Consider the following 10,617-nt stretch of genomic DNA (forward strand, 5'->3'; position numbering starts at 1 on the left):
CCGACGTGGCGTCACAGTTAAATGAAGGATTTTCGCGCGGCTCGCTGCCATTATTTGGCGACGCGGCTACGTCTCTGTTTGTTCTACGAAGTGTAGAAACGGAGTCGCGAGGGCGAGAAAGAGGAGTACTCCGTTAATCATTATCCTGGGGTATGTCGAGAGGGCGAAGGAAGCCTCCTTTGAGGCCGGACCTCGGCTGCTCTGCCCGGAATTCCAGGGACTCGGATTACAATTTGGCGAGTCCAGGGCAAGGGGAGAGTAAAATGGCCGCCGGCGGTAGGGTAGTTTTGCTCGCCGTAGGGTGGCTATGAGGGTGGCTAACTGGGTGGTCGACGAGCAGCGGTAGAAGAGGAGGTGGGAAGGGAGACAAGGGTGGCAACGGTGGTGCAGGAGATGGAGGAGGTGGAGGTAGCGGTAGGTAAAGGGGACGCGGTGGTGGTTGAGGGCCGGGGCAGCGGGGACCGACGCTAGCCACAACCCCTTAAGGGTCGAACGAACCCTTGCACAACTACACAGAGTCCAAGAACCCTGGCGCTCTCGTTCTCTCTCTCTATCTCTCTCTTTCTCTCTAACTCTCTCTCTCTCTCTCTCTCTTTCTCTCTCTTGCTTCTTCGTTCGTACTCTCTCTCCCGTTCGCATTCGCTGCTACACGCTGTCTCTCCGTCGCGCTTTCCACGCTCGCTCTGACTCTCGATTTGTCTCGCTCTCGTCCTCCTCTGTCCCGTCACCTCACCCCCTTGACCGTCCTCCCTGTCCCGGCGCTGAACAACCTTTATATCCACAGCCGCTATACCCACCACCACGAGTACCGAGTACGTACGTACTACCTAGCTCGCGTTATTTCAGCGTACGAGGGAGGGAAACGAGTGCGAGGAAGAGACAGAGAGAGAGAGAGAGAGGGAGGGAGAAAGACAGGATACACGGGGGGTGAGTGAGAAAGATGGACAGAGGAAGAGGTAAACGTGAAGCCACGGCGAGACAAAGAGAGCGAGTGTTTGAGGGAAACGGCAAGATCGCGACGAGGAGCGATCCGAGGAGAGAGAGATGGAGATCGAAAGGGATAAGAGAGAACGAGAGGGTTGAACGAATAGGGCGCTCGGGCAAGGGTGGAATTTTAGAGCCGGGACCAGCCTTAAAATACACGCCGCGCGAAATGCCGGGCGTGAATTAGAGCTCTTGCGTATACGTGCTTTCTCCTCGCCCGGCGAGACGAAGCGATGCGAGACAGGGCGAGAAGGGACGAGGCGTGAGAGACGGGCGGCAAACGAACGGACGTACGTACCTTCGGAATTTTCGCAAGCCACAGAGGCGACCGTTGTTTCTCTCGGTTGCAGTTTGCGCCGAACAAGCTGCATTTCGACGATCGCGCTTGTGACGATGAACGTTGCAACGTTCATTACTAAGGGCACGTTTAAATGAAACTCTCAAAGCTTTCGTCGCAGTCAACCTTCAGTCTTCTGATTCATGCAATTCAGTTTTCACTCTATGTACGTGTAAAAGAGTGTATGTACATATGTGTGTACATCTCACACAAGTTACGCGGTGTTTTCTTTACGTGTAGGGTTTCACTTTCGCGCGGTCAAAAATTTCTTACTTGAAATTTATCGCAATAATTTAAAACAACAAACTCGGTGTTGCATAAATTTTTATAAGGTGATCGAATTTATAACATCTCTTCAATAATTAGCACTTATTGATTTTTTCTAACTGTTAACATTTTTATTTATGGTTACTTTTTACTCGATATTGTGGATTAATTAGATTGTTTATGACGACATTGTTTTATTTACGTTCAAGTCCTTTAATTGGCATTCTTGGAAACAAATTGACAAGTCTTTAAAGTGCCAATCAGGATGTTTTGCGTTATTTTGACGAAACCATATGCAAAAAAAAAAAAACACATTCTAAATGTGAGATGTTTTATAATATTTCTCATTCTCTTTTAATCTAATGTAATTTCTAAATATATTGTTTGCGATAATCCTATGACGCAAACAACTTTTTGTCTCACAAAAAAGAGATAGAGACCGTTGATGGGATGTCGTTCGATTCAGCGGCATAAAAAAAGAATTGTCTTTGCCTCCCGCTGAGGAGACGAATAGATCATGGTGGAAATTGAACGTGTACCGTGAATTTTAACATATCTCCGAGAACGCCGATATAAGCATCGAGACTTAGCCTGGAATATAAGATAAGTCGAAAATAATCGGTAATCGTCGACGAGTCGTTTCTTCGATAAGAAATAATTTGATCGAGCAATTTGTGAGTGTGTGCCAGTAGTAATTAGAACATCGTGTGAACAATCAAGCAAATTTACCAAATATTTTATCACAGTTTTCTAATTTGAGAAACATTATTACAACATGTAATTATTAAAATATCTCGTAGAGCTGATTGTAGATGTTAATTAAAATGAAAAGTTGCTTTTTGTTTATTCCAAAATGAAAAATATAGTTTTAGTACAGTAGTGTTATAAAACTCAATTACTTTTATTTTTAATGGTACGCGCGTAAGATCAAGAAATCTCAAAATCATAGTTTATAGCAACTATAATTGAGCATCATAATAAATACATCTGTAAATTATAACAGCGAGATGAATTACGTTAGAAAGCGCGTTGAGCTTTATATGATAAAGTTCTGACGGGCAAAACTTTTATTTAAGGACGCGGCTGCGCGCGGAGGCTTGTCAGGCGTTTTGTTACCGTCGAATTTAATTACGGCTAATTTTGTATAATAATTGCACCTAGTAAAGGAAATTATGAATCTAATATCCACAGCGCTCATCTCGTATTTATAATCGCTTTAAGAGAGATGGACAACTCTACTTTTGGAATAACAGCAGAATCTAAATCTGTACAACAGGCAACGGGATTATCGCTCTTGATCTTGTAATCGAATTCGTATATGATTGCGCGCAATATAACTATCCTAGTATGTGTGTGTGTGTGTGATCTCCATTTAATAACAAATTAAAAAGATTTTTTTTTAATCACGTATGTTTTTTTTGCGAAGCAAAATAATATTTATCACAAAGTTTTGAGCGCAACAAACTTAGCATTAAGAATTCAATACTGGCAGTTTCAAGTAATACCATTAAATTTTCCACAAGAACAGCAGTAATAAAATTTCCAATATAGTCTCGGTTTAATACTTTCAGCGACGCTTAAAGAAAGAAAGTACAATTATAAGTTAATAGCTCTCTGTTTTAGTCCTTCAATACCAAGTAATTCGTTTTTGTTTGGCCGCAAGATTGACAAAGATTATTTTTTCTGATTTCGATATCTACGCGCCTTTCTTTTTACAAAGCAAAACAATCAAGTATTTTTTTCACAAATGAATTTTGCATCGTACAAACAGCATATAGAGATGTGTGTACGTCGTTCTCATCTTGCCTTCCGGGTCTGTCACGCGCGCGCAAATATTAATACACGCGAGCAAACAAGAAACAATTTAGATAAGACTGATGTTTTTTTTTTTCCCCATCTCTCTGTGGCCGCAACGACAGCGACAACGACGACGATGACGACGCGCGCGGATTTAACTAATAAGAGCAATTAATGCCGGGAGGTAGTAGCTGGAGGGTAGTTTGCCCGCCATAGCATGTCTCTCTCGCCTGGCGGTCGCCTCGGTCAATACCCACCGGACAAGATGGCCGACGCCCACTCCAACACAAACTCGGAGTTACATACATTTATGTACTCAAATGTATAACCCCCCTACCCCCTCCGGACGGAGTTGCCTTTCTCCTTCCGCCGGCTTCAACCCTCCCCGGTCTCGCCAGCCACTCGGCTACACGGACACCGAACTTCATCATTATTATCTCGCCGACCTGGTACCTACCTTCCTACCGTCGGGTCTGAATTTTGCAAAAGCCGCGCGGCACTCGCGCTTGTAACGATAATATTGATACGGAGGCAGGCGCAAAATATACGAGAAGGTTCTAATTAATCGCGCATATATACTCTTAATTGCACATGCTTTTAAAACACAACCATTTAATTTCCGAATACCTCGTGACATTTAGCAGCGTTTGTTTTTCTTTTATAACAGCTCTGAGATTTCAGTTGTCTAAAAAAAAGTGTTTGTATACCGTACTTATATTTAAATTAATTAAATGTGCACTGTTATTCTCTCTTTCTCTCTTCCACTCATACTGTGATTATATACTGCCCTTACCGCAGTAGTTACTCAGTCTTGATTATAGTAAGTGAGGATTAATTTGAGGTTGCTGTCAATCAGCACAACATGATGAGACTTAATTACTAATATTGATCTGTCTATATATCAGAACACACATTGTAGATGTTTGAGAATGAATTTTTTACTGATACAGCTAAGAGCATACACTTTTAACATGTACAGTGTAGCCGATATTTTTTCAATTACGCTAATTTGATAAGAATATTATTATTATGCCCAAAATGTTTTCACAGATATAATTTCAATGTAAACTCAAAGATTTTATATCAAACATAGAATATTAAATTCCATTGTAATGTGCACACTTACGATAACCTATTATGTATTCAATCTTCAAAAATTCAAATTTTACATATATATAGTATTTGAGAAAAGAGAGTGAAAAACACAGTAAAATTTGTTAAAAAAAAAAAATTTTTACGAAATCTAACATTTCCATCTCTACCTTGGTGTAGCTTCGTTAGGACACGTTTGTGCCAGGAAATAGACACGTGTGAATAGACACGTCTCGATTGGTCAGTGTAGTAGGGTGGCCAACCCACGCGTCCGATTGGTCAAATCCACCCTTCTCACAGACGAATGCTGACCCTTTGGAGGTGGGTTCTCTTGTGTCGCCAGGAAATATCGCTGATCTGTACCTTAATGCGATACACGCTCGCGGGAATTGAATTACACAGCTGCGCAGTAAAACAAGGAAAACAACGTAGCGCACACCTCGCGTTGCGTCGTTTGAGAATACTCACTCGAGTGGCTGCAAACTGCATATACGACGTACATAAACTATGTAAATAGAGTGTGTCGCGTGGAAAACTCCGGTGCGTGTTTTTGTTGAACGGAAGATACGCTATCTAATATCATGCTTGAGAAATATTGAAGGAAAAAAAAAACAATAATTGCAACAGTTGATACGAAACATAATGTGCGATGTGATGTAATAAATTTTAAATAATAAACTATTACTGTTAAGAGAGAAGTAGCAGTCAAGTTTTATGTACATATTATTCGAAATGACCACATTTCACTGATTCGAGTGATGTGCGCGAAATATTTGAGTGTAATTTTGATCTAGGAATTTAATCTCGTTCAGTTCAAGAGACGCTGCGAAATTGAAAATCCAAGCGCGACAATACTTTTCCGTTTGGTTCTTTATCGAGAAACCGAGAGAGGCGCTCGCGAATGGAGTATCGGTAGTAATGAGATTGAAATTAATTCGACATCGCGGTACCGGGCCACGACGAGATGTTCAATGATAAGATAATTCGACAAATTTGCTCGAGTAACTCCGCGAGATCTTGCCGAGGAGGTCTCGCGAGATAAAATACCTTTTCTCTCTTTCTCCTTTCTCTCTCCCCTCCTCTCTCTCTCTCTCTCTTTTCTCTCTCTCTCTCTCTCTCTCTCTTCCGCTTCTTTTTCCCCGGGTGGGTGGCGATACACGAAGCACGCGGCCGCTTTAACCGGAAGACGAATGATCATTACTTAATCTTTTGACCGAGGACGAGACGCCGTCGCCGTCGGAGTATCCCGGTTAATCCCGCGCAATTGTTTTCGTCCATGTTGACTGCTTATCTGGCTTAACAGCCGACTAATTCTGCGATCTAACAAACTTCGAGCTTCATGGTCTCCCTAGGCACTTAACCTCCGTTACCGTGAGTTTTTCGTCGGGCGCCGAGCAACCCGCCAAATTAAAATTGTAAATTCAGCGAGATAACAACGCGGAAACAGCAAAGCAACAACGCGCGTCGCGGCAAAGCGCGATAAAGAGCCATTATGTTTAATGAAATTATCCATTTCGTAACTGGCTAATTACTCATTTGTTTAGCTACTATATATATACATATATATATATATATATATATATATATTTTTTTTTTTTTTTTTTTTTCTACTTGAACTTTTTTGTTGCGACAAACATTGCCGTTCAATGCAACACCGTTTATTTGATATTAAATTATTATGATAAAAACACATATTTTTGCGTTTATTATTTATATTGTAATATTTTTTATTGTAATATTTTATATTTTAAAACATATTATAATATTTTAAATTATTAGTATTTATATTATAATATTATAATTACGCGTTTGAGTAACACAAAGGTTTTACTTGTTGCATTTTATTGCATAAAATTACATAGCATGTATAAAATTATTATTCGTTTTGGATCAATATTATTGTAACATACACAAGCGCTTATATCAACCAGCTAGTATGGTCAAAATTGCGACCCTCTATACTGACACTTGGGATCTCTTTCGTTGCAGGGTATATAGCAACCCTTCTCCGAGCATTACTGCACCTGGTAGTTTTACACCAGACTGTACCTCCTATTTGCAGGCAACCCTGTATTGCACGGTGCTTCTAGAGTTCAGGTACTTCGGGTGCGAGAAACGAGAATGGCGAGCGTACAAGCAACGACGTATTGGAGAATTAGGAGCTACTTGTTTTGACAAAAAATTATTTTATAAAATAAAATTATTCAAACTCCAACGTTTTAAACCTCTTTTGTTGACATATTTATTGCGTCATTTAATGATAATTATTTTAATAATGATAATTATTTTATCAAACAAAATTATTCAAAACTCCAACGCTTTAAACTTCTTTCGTTAATATATTTCTTGTGTCATTTAATGATATATAATATGATGTTATATGATATTATAATATTAATAAATTATGTTGTATAATATTAATAAAAATATTACATGATATACTATTATAATATTAATAACATTTTGAATGTTATCTTTTACTATTAATATTGTTTAATTATATTTGATTTTGATTGTGTCAACAGTGGCGATCTTTTACCACTCTGGTTATTATCAAAACACATCTGTGATCCAGAGATTATAATAAAAATAGATTTTCGCTATTTACGACACGGAAATGGTCGCAACGGAATTCGTGGGAGGCGCAAGTGTTTGACATATTTTGTCCGGAGAACCGACAGATCAGGGACGAAAGCGGCGCCGCGGAAGGGTTGGCGGAGAGAGTGAATGCAGGGGCACCTCTGTTCCTGACGTGCAGATTAGTGTCCGCCATTGTAGTGACGTCACCATAGTTAACACGCATTCAGACGGCTCGAAGAGGCCGGCAAAACTATTGACCGCGATCACTCGCGGAAATCCGCAAGTTCCTCGATTCGTCGTTGAGATTGGCATAACTTTTTGTGTTCATTTGATGAAATTTTCGGAGCTAAAATACGTGCGAGGATATCACGCGTATAAGATTGGAGATTGACCGGAGCCGGAGCATCTTTTCGCATTCGATCGTGCGAATGCGTCGGCTGCAGAATGTGTCAGAAGTCGGTTTGCCGGTTGACAGATGAATATGTCTGGCGAACAATAGGGGCCGACCAAAAATTAACGGCATTGTCCTAACTTTGCATTCTGATGCCGCTGTTTGCTCCCGCCGAGGCGATTGCCGCGAAACAAGGACTGAGACCGGCAGACGTATACCAAGAAAGCTTTGAAAGCTGCCTTCCTCCCCCTCTTCTCTCTCTCTCTCTCTCTCTCTCTCTCTTTCTCTTTCTCTTCCTCGATTACGGAGAGTCAGATTAATCTGATGTTGACGGTGGATCCTAGACTTCGTGATCTATATTTCGCTTGAGGTTTTCGAGGAATTTGTGGAATGATCTCAATGCGAAAGCTCAGCAGGCGAAAATAGAATATATCGAGAAAATAGATAATATCGAGTTAATATATAAATATTTTGTAATTTAGATAAAAAGTCCGAACAATATTTTTATAACTAAAGATTGGTGTAAGATCAATACAAGCCTATGTAAATAAATGTACGTGCAAATATATTTTTAAAACGTGTAAATTAATATATTTGGAAATTTGAATTGATTTCAATTTAAAACCTAATCTAAGATGCTTAATTTGCATCTTCTATATAAATTACTCACAATTTATCTATTTTACTCCTTTATAAAATTTACAAAATCTGCACGGAATACAGAAATTCTAAATTCAACTTCTGGTCTTTTTTCGCAATAGATTTTTTAGCGGGTTACAATGGATAATTTATATTAGAGATGCAAATTAAGCATCAAATGAATTTTTGAATGAAAATAAATTCGAATTTCCAAGTATATTAATGTACACGTTTAAAAACATTGGCGCGTATATTTAGCGCATTGACTCGTATTGATCTTAAACTATCTTAAACTATCTTAAACTAATTGTAAACTTTTACAAGCAACAATTTTTTAAATATTTTTATAATTTTATTTCAAACTAATGTGTGAAAAAGTAAGTTATTGAATTACTATAAAAAGAAAGATATTAGATTATAATTTAAATACGTGAATAAAATATATCTGTACTTAATAACGCTTTTTACAGAGCCGTTCAACGTTTATATTTAAGATACAATTGTTGCGCAACTTCGTTATAGCGTTTGACGAAGATACGAGATGTGTACGTATAGTCCGGCAACCCGGTATACGTCGGAGTATCTCTCGTTACTACATACCTATGTAGATTTCATCTCACCTGAGTTTCGTACCTATTATTGTAACCTCACGCTAGATGGCGCAATTGATTCCTATTTAAAGTTATATAGTAAAAAATTATACACTATTTTGTAAATATAAAATATTGCGTATTGTTTCCGAACCTTACGTCTCTATTGGAATTATTCGCGAGAAAATGACAAATTAAAATTAATAAAAAATAGAAATCATCTCAGATTTATAAGTTACACATTTGCGTTTTATTTATTTGGTAAAGTTATAAGTAAGACATCTAAGTACTTTTTGATCTTTAAACGTGACGGAACGAATTGATTTTAACAGGATTTTAAAGCGTTGCGAAACGTGTTATGCAATGCAATAGGCCGCGAATGATAGTGACTTGGGACGAGTTAAACAATTTATGTAACGAGCTTTCTACGCCTGACAAAGGCATATCGGAAACTAACGGCGCGAACAGATAGCTGCGAGAATCTTTCTCGAGCAATCGATCAGTCATGGTTATCCATAAAATATATATAGTCAATTACATTCACGCGCAGAGTGTTTCGCGCAATATATAAATACTACTCATCAAATATCATCAAAAATTTATCATCTGCTCTTCGAATTAAAAGTGATAAAACGCTCTTGTTAAAATCGACTAGATTTTTTTTCTTTAATTTGTTTAAACATTGAAGTTTTTTCTTAAATTATCTTAACATACAAGAAAAATTCTTCTCTTGAGAAGGATATACTTTATTTGTTAAACTGTTAGTGTCAATAGAAAATGAGGAAAGATAAAAGGGTTTATAAGCAGAACTCGGGTAGACCATGTAGATTATTTAAAAACAATGTCGTTTATTTGAATCGCACAAGACATACACCGTATCTGCTATGTTTACAATTAGGGATCCCTGCGAGAAAAGCTCGGCCGACGTTTTTGTCACAAGCCCCGGCCGGAATTTGCTCGGAGACGCCTTTGGGTTTTCTGTTTCTTTTCAGTATTGCCTTAATCGATCCTCGGTTAAAAGTGTTTCAATGCCAGGTTTGACCCGGTCACATACCGCCCCTAAAAACCGAGCTTCGGATTATTTACCCTGGATCAAGAAGATTTCCTAAAAATCCAATTTCCCTGTGCTACAGTAGTTTATCGTTTCTTCTGCATATACATATCTCTTTTATTTTCTGTAATCGACTCTGTGTGGATCTTCTGTCATTCTTTCTCTTATTATAATTATAGGAAATAGTGTTCGTAGGTTTAAATTATATCGATTGCCTAGATACTTCGCTCAACTATACTCCTGACGTTTTTCGTTCTGGGATTATCTTTTAGCGTGTGATTTTTGTTTTTTTTTTTTTTTTATATTTTTTTTATTTTACCCTGTAGAAATGTTAGAAACCAACCGGAGGACACGACGAGACGGCTGGACTAAATATCATTAATACGTCAAACTAATCGAGATGAGGAAATATTGTGCGGTATTATTATATCGTAATTCGCGAATCTAATGTACACGATAAACGCTGACTGTCTCACGAACGACGCGAATCGAGCAGAAGTCGCCGCAGCAATTTGTTTTTGTTTTTTTTTTTGTTGGATTTGCGGTACCGCGCGCGATGACACTGCAGCGTTTATCATATACCTTCAGTGGGAAGAGATATATACATATATATATGTATTTCCGTGTCGCGCATATGAACTTGTCCTCATCCTCGTCGTATCCCGTCGGTCCGATCGCCCGCCGCGAGATTTGCATGTGTCACTCCTTTGTTTCGGTGACGCGCAGGGAACTTGGTCCGATGTGGGATGAATAAGGAAGTGAGGAAAGAGAAAGGAGGAAGAACGTTTTGAAATCAGAGTACGCGTATTCGTATATAGTGACATGCCGCAGGATTTTTATTTCGTCGATTGTACACACACAGCGTTTCGTCAAAACTTTTTTTTTTTTT

Source organism: Pseudomyrmex gracilis, unplaced genomic scaffold (genome assembly GCF_002006095.1).
Source record: "Pseudomyrmex gracilis isolate BER0280 unplaced genomic scaffold, ASM200609v1 scaffold_19, whole genome shotgun sequence".
Lineage (NCBI taxonomy): Eukaryota > Metazoa > Arthropoda > Insecta > Hymenoptera > Formicidae > Pseudomyrmex > Pseudomyrmex gracilis.